The sequence below is a fragment of the Dasypus novemcinctus genome, chromosome 25 (assembly GCF_030445035.2).
Source record: "Dasypus novemcinctus isolate mDasNov1 chromosome 25, mDasNov1.1.hap2, whole genome shotgun sequence".
Classification (NCBI taxonomy): Eukaryota; Metazoa; Chordata; class Mammalia; order Cingulata; family Dasypodidae; genus Dasypus; species Dasypus novemcinctus.
The window spans coordinates 10,110,952-10,128,413 of record NC_080697.1 but is presented as its reverse complement, the minus strand read 5'-3'; the positions used below and the strand labels follow the sequence as shown (position 1 = coordinate 10,128,413).

The window sequence follows — 17,462 nt, the reverse complement described above, 5'->3', positions numbered from 1 at the left end:
AGGCAGGGGGCCTGCAAGACCATGCGGGGAAGAGCCAGCTTGAGTCAGGAGATGGCGTGGAGGGGGAGGGGGTGGGGGAAGGTGGGGAGGTGGAGGGGCGGCCCAGGGAGCTGTCCGGCTGGCCATGGAAGGCGACTGCTGGTCTTGTAGATGAGTGATGTGGAGTGACCTGTGGTACAGTCTGTGTCTTTTCTCTTCTGGAATGGGCTGTAATACCTCAAAGAATTGTAACTACTGAATGATGCGATTCATGTACAAAAAGTCCCTAGTACAACGCCTGGCACATGAATCAACGAATGACATAAGGCAGGAGGCATAGTTAGTTGTTGAGGGTCAGGCATTGGATTCAGACAGACTAACTCCTGGTGCCACCGCTGACCTACCTTGTGAGCCTGGTCGCGATACTTAACCTTTGTGAGCTTTAGTTTACACGATCACTTCATAAGGTGCAGATCTGTAAAGTCTGTAGCACAGTGACACATAATTAAGTACTCAAAAGAATGCAAACATGTTCGAATAGTTAAGAAAATATCACTTAGAAGATGTGTTTAGTAAGTGAGGTAAATTTACCATTCTCTCACTTACCCTTTGGCAAATGGGTTAGCTTTTAGAGAACACTGTTTTGGTGAATTGGCTTCCTCTCTTCTGGGTTCCTCCAGTACCTAGGATGAGCCTGCTTTACAGCCCATAATACATTGTTTCCGTTTCCCTGGAGCAAGCAACTTGAAGATGGGGGCTTCTTACTCTCTTCTACCTACAGCACTTAGCTGAATGGCCCAAAGTGGAGCAGATTGGTAAATGTTAACTGAATGAAATCATTTGCCTCCACTCTACAAATTTTCCACTAATTATTTTCAATATAAATGTGAATATACCCACACCTGCATTTATTTATTTTTATTTTTACTATTTTTTAAGGAGGTACTAGGGATTGAACCCAGGACCTCGTACATGGGAAGCAGGCACTCAATCACTGAGCTACGATCTGTTCCCCTTCACACCTGCATTTAAAGGTTCTTGTTATGTGAAATCAAGAGAACTTTCCTTGATAAATTATACTTTTTCTTCCTTGCATCTGGTGATGTATTAATCCCTCATGATTTTCACTCTGTGACTAATTAGTTCACAGTAATTGTGCCACTTACTTTTTTCTAAATCTAATTGTTTCAACACTGCTTGCAGGTGAGAGATAAGATAAACGTACTATTCTAGGCCTCCTTTTGCTTTTAGAAAAAGGAATGTGTTATAAATAAGCACAATAGTTGATGGAAAGAAAAAAGTTGTACCTTTGCTTTACTGAGGTTGCTTTGTTTTTTCATGTGAACTTCAGTTATGAGAAAACGAATTAAAAGCAAGATGAATGTTGCCACGTAAGGTGAGATTCCAGGTACGTGAAAGAGGCAGCATGAGGAGACTGGAATGAACACAAGGTCTGGAGTCGGATGACTGACATTCAATTCCTAATTTCCTAAATTCATAGTCTCAAATCCTGGGGAATTTAAGTGGGATCTGAGCTTCAGATTCAGCATCGGTACAATCAGGGAGATGCAAATCCCTGACCTGCGTGCCTGTTGGAGTTGTTCTAAGGATCAAGTGAGGTAACAGACATGGGAGCTTTGGCCAACTATAGAGCACTGTGCAAATATTATCATGAGGATGTTTGTGAGCAAGGAATGGCTGGAGAGGGACAAGCGAACATATTTGACCTGGAAACCAGAAAAAGAGTAACTTTGTTTCTCATCTGTTAGAAAGGAATTTTGTAGCCGTCATCATTCAGTTAGGTAGCTTGAAATCTGGGCCAGGCATCAGGAAACCTGATTTATATTCCTGGCCATCCCGTCAGTTTATGACCTTAGTGTTACGGGTTGAATTGTGTTCCCCCAAAAGATAGGTTGAAGTCCTTACCCCCTCCCCCGGTACCTTAGGATATAACCTTGTTTGGAAATACAGTTATTGCATATATATTTAGTTAAGATGAGGTCATATTGGAGTAAGGGGGGCCCTTAATCTAAAATGACTGAAGTCCTTATAAGAAGGAGAAGAGAGAGAGAAAGAAAGAAAGAGAAATGGCCATGGGACAACAGAGGCAGAGGTTGAAGTGCTGCAGCTGCAGCCAAGAAGGACCCCAGGATGGCCAGCAAGAGGCCAGGAAGGATTCTCCTACACGTTGAAGAGACAGCCTGGCCCTGATGACACACTAGTTTTGGTGATTTTTGCCTCCAGATGTGTAGGAGACTCTCAAGTACCTCTTTGTGGTCATTGTTATGGCAGCCTAGGAAACTAAGTCAGTGACTCAGCTGACAAAGGAGAGGCTGACAAGTTCCTTCTTGCTCTGATATTCAGTGGCTTTTATTTTTGTTTAAGCAGTGGATTATCTTTTAAAGTGAAAAATAATAATAAGGAAAAAGTCTCCATGTGTACCCCCATTTGATGGCCATTTCCAGTCCTCTTCGTTCCTTTGTATAAATCTACATCTGGTATCCTTTAAAAATTCTTATACTGCAAGTCTGCTTGCTGGTGATGAATTCTTTCAGCCGAAAATGTATTTATTTTGCCTTTGGTTTTGAAAGATATTATTGCTGGGTATAGAATTCTAGGTTGCCAGTTTTTGCTTTTTCTTTCAGTACATAGAAGAGGTGACTCTGCTGTCTCCCAGGCGGAGTTTCTAATGAAAAACCTGCTGTCATCCTTTTTTTTTTTTTTTTAAATTGAATTACCTAATATTTATTGTGTGCCTGCTATATGCCAGGCAGAGGGACAAACACAAGTTGTCTCTCCAGTTACTTGTAACTCTTCCAGCAATATCCGACTCCTCACCATAAAAAATCTATTTGCCTGCTTTAGTATCCATTCATTCATTCTTTGGTTAATCTTCATGTTCAGTTTTCTCAAGTGTACTTTGAAATACTGCATAATGATGCAGACCATGAAGTATTCCAGGAAACGTCTGAAAGACTAGAGTAATCATCATTGCTTTCAACTCTGTTTGGCAAAGCAACAGCCAAGATAGTAAAACTCTCCCTTTTGGTGGCAGTGGAACAGTATGATACCTGAACACAAAGCATCCGTTACAAAGAGCTTATAACTAACTATAGTAGACAAAAATGGAAGTGTAGTCAATGATGTGTACGTCTTCAAAGCATCATGGTTAACCTTGAAGCAGTGTTTGAAAATGAAGTTTGCCAATATTCCAGAGAAACCAGCTGTTGTTCCAAGGAACACTGACCCATATATATTTAAGGGCTTTACTAAGATATTCCATTTTTTTTCCTATCACTTCAATGACTGTTGGTCTTCTGAGTTTTGCATCTTCAAGAGGAGGCCTGGGCTGACCTTGCATATATGCTGCCATCTTGATATCGTGCACACACCTGTATCCCTCAAGTCAGCGCCAGCCTTCTGCCCAGGTGCCGCCATCTCGGCGGCTCACGTGAGCCCGGGTGGGCGGGCAGCCCGCCTGCTGTCATCCTTAACTTTATTTCTCTGTATTTAACGTGTCTTTTTTTTTTTTTCCTGGTTGATTTTATTGTTTTCTCTATCACTGATTTTGAACAATTTGCTTATGATATACTTTCTTTTTAAAAAAAAAATAATTAGAAAATAAAAAGAAAACTGTTGAATAAAAACATACATTTCTCAATTAAATGTACTGGATACATAAAAAAATTTTTTTGAATAGTACAATATGTCACACAATATATTTGGTGCATAGTAACACAATCATACAGTATTTGTCCTTTTGTATCTGGCCTGCTTCACTAAACATAATGTCCTCCAGGTTCATCCATGTTGTCATATGCTTTATGACTTCACGTCTTACAGCTGCACAATATTCCATCATGTGAACATATTACAGTTTGTTTATCAATTCATCTGTTGATGGACACCTGGGTTGTTCCAAACTTTTGGCATTCGTGAATAATGCTGCTACGAACATCCATGTGCAGATGTCCATGTCACTGCTCTCAATTCTTTTAGGTTTATACCCAGTAGTGATATTGCAGGGTCATATGGTAATATGATATACCTGTGTGTAGTTTTTTTGTTTTTTTTTTTTTCATATTTCTTGTGCTTGGGGTTCACTGAATTTCTTAGATTGTGTGTTCATAGATTTAATCAAGTTTGGAAATATGTCAGTATTATTTCTTCAAATATTATTTGTCTCGCTCTCATCCTCCTTTGGGGATTATGTTTGGCTGTAGGATAAGGGTAAACTTCAGTAAATGAGGTGGAATTTGAGATAGGCCTTGAGAGTTGGATAGCATTTGAATTTGTGGGGTTGCAGGTAGATCTGGCATCTTAAGTGATATAAGAGGATCGAGAGAAGAAGAGAGGACACCAAGATTTTATGCCTGAATGGCTGGGAGAATAGTGGTACCATTAGCAGAAATGGGAAATAAAGGAGAGGGAGTTCATCGAAGAGTCCATTCTTGGATAGGATTGGGCTTGAAGTGCTTCGAATAGAGAGCGCAACGGGCAGCTTCATGAGTTACACCTGCTGTCCAGGAGCAGGGCTGGGACGAGAGGTGCAGTTTGGGGAATTAGCAAAAGAGAGGTGGTAGCTGAAACCACACCAGTAGATGAAATTCCTGATGCGGGTGGCACAGAGAGGACCAAAGAAGACCTAAATATTCAGACATTCCACTTCTAGCAATTTATTCTATGGAAATAAAGTTCATAAAAATTCACAGAAGGAGATTCATTGAGGCACACTTATTATTATAAACAAGAAGAAACTCAATATCCAGTAGAGGAATGTCCCCCAATAAAGGAATTGGTTAAATAAATAATATCTGTTACAGTGGAATATAGTATAGCCATTAAAAATTACGTATTAGGGACAACCAACAAGATGGTGGTGGAGTAAGGAGCTCCTAGAGTCAGCTCCTGCCACAGGGCAGTTAGCAAACACCCAGAGCTCTCTGGAGCTAGCTGAAGCACCTGTTTGGGGGCTCCAGGAGACCAGAAGAGCGTCCTGCCACATCCTGGAAGGAATGGAAGGAGGAGATGCCCGTCTGCAGAGAAGACCCGTAAGTAAAGGCTCCTTGCCCTGAAGGCCGGTGCCCATCCTCCACTGGAGGCACAAGCCACCTCCGGAGCTGTTCTGCCGCTGGAATTCAAAGCTCCACTTCCCAAAAATGGGGGAGGAAGAGATGGTTGGGCACCAACTTCAGCTACTGATGAGTAAATTTGGTGGGCTACAGTATAATCCTGAGAAGAGCTAAGGTTTAAACCTCTCCACGTCAGAAAGAGGCTGGGAGCCGCCATCTTAACTCTGCACCTGGCACAGGGGAAGCAGGTTGGCCTGAAAATCCCAGTGCTGGTGGGGACTGGCTTCTTTCCATCCAGGTCAGATTGCAGCTCCAGCCTAGGCCCCAGTGCCACCTCCAGCAGGGAGGAAGCTGCGGGAACCTGCGCCAGCCTCTCCGGGAAATTACCAGCCAAGCCGTGGAGGCCAGTGATTATCCTACTCTGGAGGCACGAGCTGCCCCAGGAGCTCTTCTGTGGTTGGAATTGGAAGCTCCATTTCCCAAAAAAAGTGGAGGAGGACACATTTGGCCACCGATTTCAGCTACTGATTGGTGGGTTCAGCTGGCTAGAGTATAATCCTAAGAACAGCTAAAGTTTGAACTTGTCCAGGTTGGAAAGAGGCTGGAGGCCACCATTTCGACTCTGCCCCCAGCCTGAGGGGAAGCCGGGCTGACCAAAAATCACAGTGATATTAGGAACCTATTTCTTTCACACAGATTGGCCCACAGTCCCAGCCTAGGTGTCAGCCCCACCTCTGGCAGGGAGGAGGCTATCGAGCGGAGTGCTGCACCAGCCTATTCAGATAACTGCAGGTACCTTTGGCTGGCACAGACTGAAAATCAGAAGTCTATTGGGGCAACCGCGGTTATCTTGGACCTGCGCTGCATAGATTGCTGCCCGCACCTGCAGCTCCGGCCCCATCCCAGGCAGGGGAGAAAGGGGTGGGAAGCTTCATCAGTCTCTGGGCAGCTACAGTCCAGGCCTGCATGACTTGGATTATTCCACACAGCTGTGACTCTGTCCCTACCACTGGCAAAGGAGAAAGTTGGGAGAGCTTCATCAGTCCCTGGGGTAATGAGGGCAGCTTGAGCCTTCACAGCCTATAGCATCAACTACATCCTTGGTTCCTACTGCACAACGAGCAAGGGGAAAATGGTAGGAAGCCCTAAACTAAAAAGAAAAACTGCACCCAGAATAAATATTCTAGTAAGCCAGGTGCCAAGACACCAACAAAAAATTACAATCCACACCACTGAGACAATGAATCATAGATGTTCAAACAAATCTCCTTAATAAATTCAATGATGAGAAGCAGACTTGGCCCAATGGATAGGGCATCTGCCTACTACATGGGAGGTCCACAGTTCAAACCCCGGGCCTCCATGACCCGTGTGGAACTGGCCCACGCTCAGTGCTGATGTGCGCAGAGAGTGCCATGCCACATAGGGGTGTCCCCCGCATGGGGGAGCCCCACACGCAAGGAGTGCGCCCTGTAAGGAGAGCCACCCAGTGCGAGAGAAAGTGCAGCCTATCCAAGAATGGTGCCGCACACACGAAGAGCTGACACAACAAGATTACACAACCAAAAGAAACAGATTCCCAGTGCCACTGATAAGGATAGAAGCGGTCACAGAAGAACACACAGTGAATGGACACAGAGAGCAGACCACAGGGTGGGGGAGGGGGGATGGAGGGGGAAGGGGAGAGAAATAAATACAAAAATAAATCTTAAAAAAATAAATTCAATGAGATGGCTAAAGAGATTAAGGATATTAAGAAGACATTGGATGAGCACAAAGAGGAATTTGAAAGCATACATAGAAAAATAGATCTTATGGGAATGAAAGGTGCAATAAATGAAATTTTAAAACCATAGGAATCATATAATAGCAAGTTTGAAGTGGCAGGAAAAAGAACTGGTGAGCTTGAAGAAATGGCCTCTGAAAGTGAACCTACAAAAGAACAGATGAAGAAAAGAACGGAAAAAATTGAACAAGGTCTCAGGGAACTAAATGACAGCAAAAGGCGTGCAAACATATGTGTCATGGGTGTCCCAGAAGGAGAGGAGAAGTGAAAAGGGGGAGAAGGAATATTTGAAGAAGCAATGGTAGAAAATTTCCCAAACCTACTAAAGGACATAGACATCCATGTCCAAGGAGCACAATGTATTCCCATCCAAAAAAATCTGAATAGACCAACTCTGAGACATATACTAATCAGAATGTCAGATGCCGACAACAAAGAGAATTCTGAGAACAGCAAGGGAAAAGCAATGCATAATATACAAGGGATGCCCAGTAAGATTAAGTACTTATGATTTCTCACCAAAAACCGTGAATGCAAGAAGACAGTGGTGTGATATATTTAAGATACTACAAGGGAAAAACTTCCTGCCAAGAATCTTATATCTGGCAAGATTGTCTTTCAAAAATGAGGGTGAGTTTAGGGTATTCACAGATAAACAGAAACTGTGAGAATTTCTAACCAAGAAACCAGATTTTTCAGGAAATACTAAAGGGTGTGCCAGAACCTGGAAAGAAAAGAAAGGGGAGAGAGGACTAGAAGAGAGTCTAGAAATGAAGATTATATCCATAAAAGTAACTAAAAGTGTCAAAAGAGTGGTGAAGATAAAATATCACAGATAGAACTCAAATAGGAATAAACTTAACCAATGATGTAAAGCACTTGTATTCAGAAAACTGCAACTCAATGTTAAAAGAAATTTAAAAAGGCCTAAATAACGGGAAGAACATTCCATGCTCACAGATTGGAAGAGTAAATATCATTAAGATGTCAATTCTACTCAAATTGATATACAGATTCAAAGCAATCCCAATAAAAAGTCTACCAGCATTTTTTAAAAATTTAAAACACAATTATCAAATTTATTTTGAAGGGTAAGTGGTTCTGAATAGCCAGAAATATCTTAAAAAGGAAAAGCGAACTCTCCTCTCTAGACTTTAAATTATATTACCTTGCTATAGTGGTAAAAACAGCATGGTACTGGCATAAAGACAGACACTTAGACCAATGGAACTGAATTGATGGTTCAGAAACAGACCCTCACAGGTATGGTCAAGTGATTTTTCAGTAGCCTGTCAAACCCACATAGCTCGTGCAGAACAGTCCATTCAACAAATGGTGCCAAAAGATGGAAAGAGGACCCCTATCTCAACCTTATCCAAAAATTAACTCAAAATGGATAAAAAACATAAAAATATAAGCAATAATCATAAATCTTCTAGAATAAATTGTGAGAAAATAGTTTCAAGACCTGGTGGTAGTAGTGGATTCTTAAAGGAGGTAAGAGGAGGCCTGAGATGGACTACTGATGTTTAATGTATGTAGAAGTTTTAATTAGTTTTACTGTAAAAGTATGGAAATGTATAGAGTGGATAGTAAAACACAGTAACAGCTAGTTTATAAATGGGGGTGTGGCTGAAAATCGTAGTCTGGTTATGTAAGTGCCCATTGACAGAATGCAAGAGAATATTCTAGGAACAGAATAGCACAGTACACCAAGAGGTGGATGAGAACTGTGGTTGATGGTACAGATGCAAGAGTGTCCTTTGTGAGCTAGAGCAAATGAACATCACTGTGGCAGGGTGCTGGGAATATGGAGAAGCATGGGAAAGATACAACTGGAATGACCTATGGACTGTGGTTAGCAGTAATAATATAATATTCTTGCATCTATGCCAAAGATGTACTGTGTTGATAATGAGGCAGGATGGAAAATGTGTGCCAAATGTACACTATGGACATGGTAACAATCAGATGATATTATTTGTAACAAATGTTCCACCACAGTGTGATGTGTTGATAGAGGGGTGTTGTTTGGGAATTCTGCACATGTGCATGAATGTTTTATAAGTTTACAATGTCTGTCATAAAAAAATATGTTTAAAAAATAATAATAGGGTGGGTTGGGGGAAAGTACGCCAAATATAAGATAAGGACTATAATTAGTAGTAAGATTTTGACAATATTCTTTCATAATTTGTAACATCTCATGGCAATGCAAGATGTTGGTGGAGGGTGGATGTAGGGGACCCCTGTATGATGTTATGCGTGTTTGCTTTATAAGTTCACAACTTTTACTACACACTTGTTGTTTATGTATGTGCACATATAAATGATATAAAGATAATGATAGGGTTGGGGGAAAATGCTTTGGTTAGTAGTAATATTTTGACAATGTTCTTTAATGATTAGTTTAAAAAGTTTAACAACAATGCGAAGTATTAGTGGTAGGTAAGGTGCGAGAGCCCTGTATGTTATACACGTTTGTTATGTAAGTTCACATCTATTACTGTACACTTGTTGTTTATGTATGTTTATGTATGAGTTATATACTTCAATAAATTAAAAAAGTAATGTATTAGAAGAATACATAGTAAAAGAAATATGTTCATTACACATTAAGTACAGAAAGCAAGTTAAAAGATCCTAAATACAGTGCAATCTCACTTTTAATAAAAATAGATGAATGTTTATGCAGAGAGAAAAGATTCCCTTTGGGTGATAGGTGGTTTTCATTTTCTTAGTTTTGCTCAGCTACGCTTTCCAAATTCTCTACAGTTAAGATGTGTTACTTTTACGGTAAGGACAAAAATCTATTATTGACCTGGCAGAAAGCCTGTGGCCTTGCTCTGAGGTAGAGTGTGGGAAGAAGAAAAGGAAGTGGCAGAGGAGATAGAAACTTAGAAGAGAATCAGGACCCCGCAACATCCGCAGAAGGAGGGGCTAACACTGGGCACCTGCCGGAAGTTGAGCTCCCTGAACTCTCGGAAGAGACCTTTGGGTTAGGTGATGGGAACCCCAGAAGGTAGGGGCTGGGGCGGGGAGGGGCGTGGGCTAAGAAGTGACTCCTCTTGAGAAGTCTGGGGTTGGCGAGCGGGAGGGGCTGCGGGCACTCTGGGCCCCCAATGGCTCACGCTCACCCACGCAGTCTCTCAGTGAGGCTGGCTTTGTCCCGAGGCTGCAGCTCTTGGTGCTGGCAGCCATTTCCTTGCACTCCCTCTTTCTCTCTCGAGCCCCCACCCAGGCCTGCTGCCAAGCCCGTTAGAGCCAGATCCGGAAATCCAGGGAAACTGCAAACTCCCTCAATGGGGCAGCTGCCTTCAGAGACTTAAACCCAGGTTCCTGGGTCCAGCCCCAGCCATCGGAATCAGAAGCTCTGGGCTAGGGGCCTGACATTCTGCCTATTAAAACCTTCCAGGTGATTCTTACGCACAGGAAAGTTTCAGGACCCTTCTGTTAGGGCGTGTGCAAAGCAGGCCTCCTTTCTCTTTGGTTTCTTTTCCACACAGACTCAGAATGTAAGATCAAGTCAGGGAGGGATAGCACAGGCTTCGATTGGAAATTTCTGTAATGAGCACCAAGTGGGTGTTTTTGTCATGCATTGGTAGTTGCAGCATGTGGAGAAAATCTCTCTTGGGATCATTTGACCCCATGGCCTTGCATGTGTCCTGGGTGCTTTTGCAGGTGGGCGGTAGTGCACAACCTGAAGGCAGGAAGGGCCATTGCTCTTGGGCTGGAGAACTTGGAAGAGGGCATCAGTCATGGTTCCCATTCGGCCCAACTGGAGCTGGTGCAGCTCCTCTATTCACAGGACACCAAGTGACAAAAGGCCCAAGGGAGCCAGGCTGGGAAGCCGAAACACTGCTCGAAAGCTGTTAGGGAGCAAATGGGCACCCGCCTCCCACGTGGGAAGTCCCGGGTTCGGTTACCGGTGCCTCCTAAAGAAGACAAGCAGACGCAATGAGCAGATGCCACAGATGCTGCAATGAGCAGATGGCACAACGTGCAGACGACACCACCAGCAGACGCCACAACCAGCAGGGAGTGGAGATGGCTCAAGCAGTTGGGCACTCGCCTCCCACATAGGAGGTCCCGGGTTAGGTTCCCAGTGACTCCTAAAGAAGATGAGTAGACAATAAGCAGACAGGTGAGGGAGCCACAGTGTGTGTGGGGGAGGGGTGGGTAGAGTAAAAATAATAAAGAACAATAACAAAAAGAAAGCTGTTAAATGAGCCCAGCCAAAGCAAGGGTCTCAATGAGAGGCTGATGTGGTTTCACAAAGTCAGACTTTTCTGAAAGGTTCTTACTGAGTCTTCCAAGAGAGGAGACAGTGCCCATCCCATCCCCATCATAAAAGCCACATAAATATACTGTATTATGGTTTCCGATGATTTGCCATCCCTCCCGTGAAAGGATTGTCGTCCCCACCCCCTGACGTTAGACGTTGCCATGTGACTTGCTTTGGCTAATAACATGTGAGTGAAATTGATTTATGCCAGTTACAAAAAGGTGAGTGCCATCGTCTGGTCCCACCATCCCTCTTTTTTTTCTCCTTTGCCACAAGATCAGTCTGTCCCAGAATGGGACTTTTCTTGAAATCTGGTCCCAGAGTGGAGAGGCCGTGGAGAAGAGCTGCAGCCAGCTTGTGAAGGACACAGAGCAAGAAGTAAATCTTTGTTGTTATAAGACCTTGGCATCTGGGGCCCTGAGTCAGCATATCACGGCCAGAGCTGACCAACAAGGAAATAGCTTTTCAGAGTCATTTCCATACAGCAAGCAATAGAGCATTTGTGACAGTCTGAAGCTGGGTGGGTCCGAGAAGATCACGTCCATAGAGCTAACCCATCCCTGTGCTTGCAAACCCACTGTCCTGTGACTTTTGATTAGGTCACTTTTGATTAGATCGCTTCAGTGAAGGACCTTGGACTGGACTGCAGGACCCAGGGTAAGTCTTAATCCTCTCGCTGGAGTCCTTTATAAATGTCAAACTAAAAAGCTGCAGACACGGGAAAAAAGCCACAGTGACAGAAGTTTCCAGGTATTGACGAGCCTGGGAGAGAGCGGTGGAGCAGCTGCAGAGCAACGAGGCCCAGAAGAGAGGGGAGAGAGTGGACCCTGCCATGTGCCTCCCTGCCCACAGCCGAGCTCCCGGGAAAGTGAGGCTGGAGGAGAAGGCAGAGAGCAGAGAGCCACCACTGCGCCTTGCCATGTGGAAGGACCCCGGGGCTGCCAGCAGCTGACCTCCAGGGAGAGAGCATCTGACGACGCTGTGAGTTGGACATTTTTCTCAGCCTCGGAACTGTAAGCTTTTAACCTGATAAATTCCCATCGTAAAAACCAACCCATTTCTGGTCTGTTGCTCCCAGCAGCCTTTAGCAAATGAAAACAGCAGTATTAAAGAGAATTTTTTTAAAAAACTACACAATGTATTCCCTAGCCACATAATTTTAATTTTTACACATGCTCATGTGCAAACATGCTGAAAGAAACCCTGGCATTTTATGCTAATTCTCCCCTGACCTGCTTCACCAGCAGGTGCCCACTGGGCAGGAGGGCCCAAGCCCCCTGCCGGAGCTGGCCAGAGGCAAGGCTGGGCCCAGGGCGAATGCCCAGCACAGAGCGGCCTGTTGCTGGCCAGTGAAGCTAAACTGGGCCATTTCCTCAGCATCACTTGATTCTTGGAAAAAGCCATGCCAGGCTATTTCTTCTATGAACAATCTAAGGTGCCTGTTTACTGTCCTGCCAAGGCAGGGCTAAACATCAGCCTTGTCCCACGATCTTGTTCCTGAAGTCTCGGCTTCCTCATCCCCTATGAGCCCGTGGGTGTAAGGTTCAACAGTGAACAGTGCAGACATCATACCCGGCCTCCGGGAGCTTGTCATCTAGTGGAGTCAGAGAGAGAGAAATGCATTTAAAAATATATTAAATGGGGAAGTGGCTGTGGCTCAATCAGCTGGGCTCCCGCCTACCATATGGGAGTCCTGAGTTCGCGTTCCGGGGCCTCCTGGTGAAGGCAAGCTGGCCTACGTGCTGTGGAGAGCTGATGGCCCGTGCGTCGCAGAGAGCTGGTGCAGCAAGATGACGTAACAAAGGGAGACAAAACAGATACAGAAAAAACATGCAGCAAATGAACACAGAGAAGAGACAGCAAAAGAAAGGAACAAGCTGCGGGGGCAGGGGGAGTAAATAAATAAATCTTTATATGTATATTAAATAATTGCAAGTTTGGTGAGTCCCACAAAGAAAAAACAAAACAAAACAAAACTGGGTGCTGTAAGAGATTGGAGGGCAGCTGCAGCAGGAAAGAATCTCTTGAAGACAAAGTTTTCTGAACTGGTGATTGTGAAACATTAGAGAATCAAGAACTCTATTTAGAGGTTCACAATCAGATTAGAAAGAAATAGAACCAAATGGAGTTGAATAAAAGAAAATATCAGAGTATATCACAGGTGCTGAGTGTAAATATTGTTTCTTGAGTCTATCATTTCTGTTGTAGGTTTGAATGATGCATTTACCTACTGGATCATAATGGAATATCCAGTGGTTCCAGTGGATGGTGGTAAAAGTAAGTTTGAAATGAATGACTTGAAGGTGTGGTCACAGGGAAGGCTGCCCTGGGGACGCTATTATATCCAATATGAAGGAATTGGTGACTGGATATTTTATTTTTATTGACTAGTGCAGCTTAATGCTCATGCCTGTGCATGTAAAATGAAGCAGTAAAACAAACAAAATTTACAACCAACCTGTTATTGAATGAAACAAAATCCCTATGAATTGTTCCTTCCAAATATTAATTCCATTATTTTGGATGGAACTACATCTCCCATTCTAAATATTTTTGAATAGTCATTGACAGATCTCTTTGAAATGAATTGGCAGTAATGAAATTGTGCCACCTGTGTTTCCAAAACGTCCTCTTCTCTTCGAGAAGCGCTGAACCTCAGCCTTGTCTCGTTCTTAAGCAGCTCACGCAGCTAGGAAGGTGGGATTCAAAACAGGCCGAGGCACCGGAACGCAGTTCAGATGAGGTCCCCACAGCGTCTGCTTGTTCTCCAAGCTTTAACAGAATCACAACCCCTGCAGCCATTGAAAAATGGAGGCAAACCATTGAATGCAGTGATTTTTGCGTATTTACTTGGGTTTTACTCAGTTGCCAAAAAAAAAAAAAAAAAGCATTCAAAAAAGACTACCAACTTTGGGCTTGGGGTGTTTTTGAAAAGAAAAATTTCTTTCTTCTCCAAACTCCTGGCTTTGCATTTTGTTTCCCACTTTGAAGCAGAGTTGGTGCGTCTTTTATCCACAGAACCCAAGCTCTTACCAGCTTCTTCAGGGGTCGCCCTTCTGCCTCCTGGTCTAACGTTAGAAACATATGTCTACTTTCAACAGAACATTCAGAGCACATCCATGCAAATATTTAAAAATATTTAGAATCAGCCTGGAAGTATAGGTAAGATATTGGTGACAGCGGGGTGAGCACAGTGGGGAAGTAGGGCTAATCATCTTTTACTCTGTACTGGTAGCAGATACTATAGGTTTGCTCTCAGCGCCCATTCCAGTCCATTTTTTTCCTTGTTCCCTTTTTCACTGTAGAGCAAATTAGCCCAAAACTCACCGTCCAAGACCCCTTTGCAGCCTTGGTGGGCACGGGGCCTATCTCTAGCCGATGGGATGGAGGCAGAAAGCCCTGGGAGCTGCCTCACCCTTCGCCCTGGGCTCTCACACAGTGTGGGACGAAGCCCACACACTGAGGGGGGCAGGGCAGGAGATGACTGTTCCCTGAGCAGCTGCGCCAGTCCCCAATACCTCCCCCTGCAGTCCTTACCACGTGAGGAAAATAGCGTCCCGGCATGCTGAGCGCTTTGCTTATCAGAAGTGACTCAAAGCTGACAAGGATCCTAACATTGGGCACATTTATTTAGCTTTCAGATTTTGTACCAAGTGCATGTATTACCTATTCAAAAAACCAGAAAAATGTTTATGTCAAAGCAAAGTATGTGCAAATTTTCTTTTCCTTTAAAAAAAAAATTTTTTTAACAGTTCAAGAAATTCCCATTTGACTTTTTCTCTGGCCAGATCTTTGCATTATCAAAAATTATTCCAGTCTTTTCCTTGACAAAGGACTTGAAGAAAATCCAAAGTGGTGGGGAAATGTGACTTTTGCAATATTCTCATGTAAACACTTAGAAGTACAGCTACAAGCTGGGCTGGTAGCCAATACATCAGTGGCCATACAGAAACACTGGTCCTTCTGCCAGAAGAGCCACTTATGTCTTATTCTATAGTCTTTTGATGTCAGATATAAGACAACTCTGAGGGGAAGAGCTAGGGAGACACTGACACATCAGGCAAGTTTCATTTTATTCAAGTGTCCTGACATTGACCAAGGAGCTAAGAGGTTCTTTTTTCTTTCTTTTTTAAAAGGAGGTATGGGGGATCATACATGGGAAATAGGCACTCAACCACTGAGCCACACCACTCCCCCTAAAAGGCTCTTGATTTTTTTGAGCTCTATCATGCAATGCCCTCTAACGCAGGGATTCTTAACAAGGGACTGATGAACTTGAATTTAAGTGGGGACGTGTTGGTGCGGGAATGATATATTAAATAATACACAGTATAGTGTGGGCTTAGTAAGGGGTTTGTGGTTTTCACCTGACTGGCAAAGGGGTCCATGATACAAAAATGGTTAAGAATCCCTGCTCTAATGGTATTCAGGGGGAAGTTTTACAAAATTAGGGTATCTATATTCTTGATTGTAAACAACAGAACCCACTCCATCTGGAATAAACCGAGAGAGGACCTATGAAAAATATTATCAACCCCTCTGCTAGCCCAAAGGGCAAATGAAAGACGCTTTGCTGCTATTTTCTAAAAAGGATTACCAGTTGTTACAATAAACGTGGTGACGATTTCAATGACGTCCCTCTGAAGTTGTGCAGTGTACAACTTGCACTACCCTCGCCACTACCACTACCGAGCTGCCCATGTCAATTCTGGAAGGGCGTGAGGGTCAAGTTTGGTGCCCCCACGGTCAAGTGGCGGCCCCACTCCCAGATTATTTTGCAGGTCTGCTTTAGGAGCCCTACAGCCACTGCTGCTGGGCACAGAAGGCACAGCTCACCACGGCCGGCCACGGCTGCTCTGGAAGCTGGGTGTCTCCCTACCCTCATCAGAGTGGGGTGCACCAAAGTGCCTGCTGCTTCACCCCAGTACCTGCTGAAGCAGAATCACCTAATTCCACCTGATGGACGAGTCTGGGTCACTCAAGTACCTCTAGCTGCAAGAGATGCTGGAGAAGCCAGCTCCTGGATTCTCTCTTGGAGAAGTACCAACTCAAAGCAGAAAATTCACAAATTTAGTAAGAGTGTTTGAGGTTCTGGGATCATCCAAAAATCATGACAAGTGTCTACTGCGGTTGGCAAATCTCTCCTCGGCGTAGCTTTCAAACTTCTCAGTGTCTCCTTCCTGTTATAAAGTTCTAGCCTCATTCAAGAGCCTTCCGAGTTGGCGACTTCTCACTGCAGGTTGAGAGCCATGGCCCTGCTGTGAGTTACTGCCCTCACCAGGCCCCCCCGTGGATGCTGCTCCAAGCATGTCGAGTTGGTCGGGTTTGATGCAACGAGAACCCGTTTGAGAACCACTGCTCCGAGGTGGTGAGTGTTTAGAGCCTGCCCCTCCCAGAGGTATCCACTCTACAGGGGTTCTAGATGCTGTGCCCGCCTCTAAAGAACTGAAGGCGCAGTGAGATGTTGGCTAGACCCCAGGCTCGGGCTAAGCAAAGGGCCCCTCTCCTGTGGCGGGGACATTCACAGGCCAATAGCTTCTAACCCAAACCCTCTGCTGCAGTCTGGGCCTCATCATCTTGCCCGCATGAACGCCTCAGCCCCCTCACTGGGTTCCCCCGACTCCAGTTATACTCCTCCCAATTCTCCAAACTGCAGCCACAATAAAGTGTCAGGGCAACTCCTGGACTGGAAATGCTCAGGCCTCCCCACCAGCTTGAGAGAGGGGTATCAATTCCTTAACCCCCTTCGGGGCTCTCCAGGGTCTGGCTCCACCTCGTCTCCTGCCACTTCCCACCACACACACCCACTCCACCTTCCAGCCACCCTGGACCCCGCGGCCATCCCTGGAAACACCTCATGCCTCCTTGACTCCGCAGCTGCAAAGCTGGTTTATTTCTTCTCTTGTTCCTTCTCTTATTCAGCAAGTGTTGGAGTCATCTTACCTGCCAGGCAGCTGAAACGGGCCCTGGGGATAGACAAGTGCACAGGAAAGATCCCTGTTCCCATGCAGCGTACAGTATACTTTTGGGCTGGAAAGGTGGCGAGTGCTGCAATCAGCTCAGCGATAGGTTGCCTCAAAGGGAAGGCAGCGCAAAACTTTATGAAATAAAGGGACAGAGAGAGACACACACACAAGAGAGGAGATAAAGATGGACTAGGAACTCAAAGCTTCTGGAACTGAGAGCCTCAACCCTAGTTTCCACCTCGTTTTTTGGAACCTGCTGAGCAGCTGTCTGCTATCAGAACTGTAACATCATCTACAATAACAGGGACTTGCAACATTTACAATAAGGCAACAGCTGCAATAGACCAGGTGAAACTCTTTTTCCCACAGGCAAA

At 44.5% G+C, this 17,462-nt stretch overlaps 1 pseudogene; it reads right to left on the bottom strand.

Moving 5' to 3' along the window:
* Window positions 1-2,866: 2,866 nt before the first annotated feature.
* On the bottom strand, window positions 2,867-3,352 carry LOC111766659 (complex I assembly factor TMEM126B, mitochondrial pseudogene; annotated as a pseudogene).
* Between the last annotated feature and the right edge of the window lie 14,110 nt (window positions 3,353-17,462).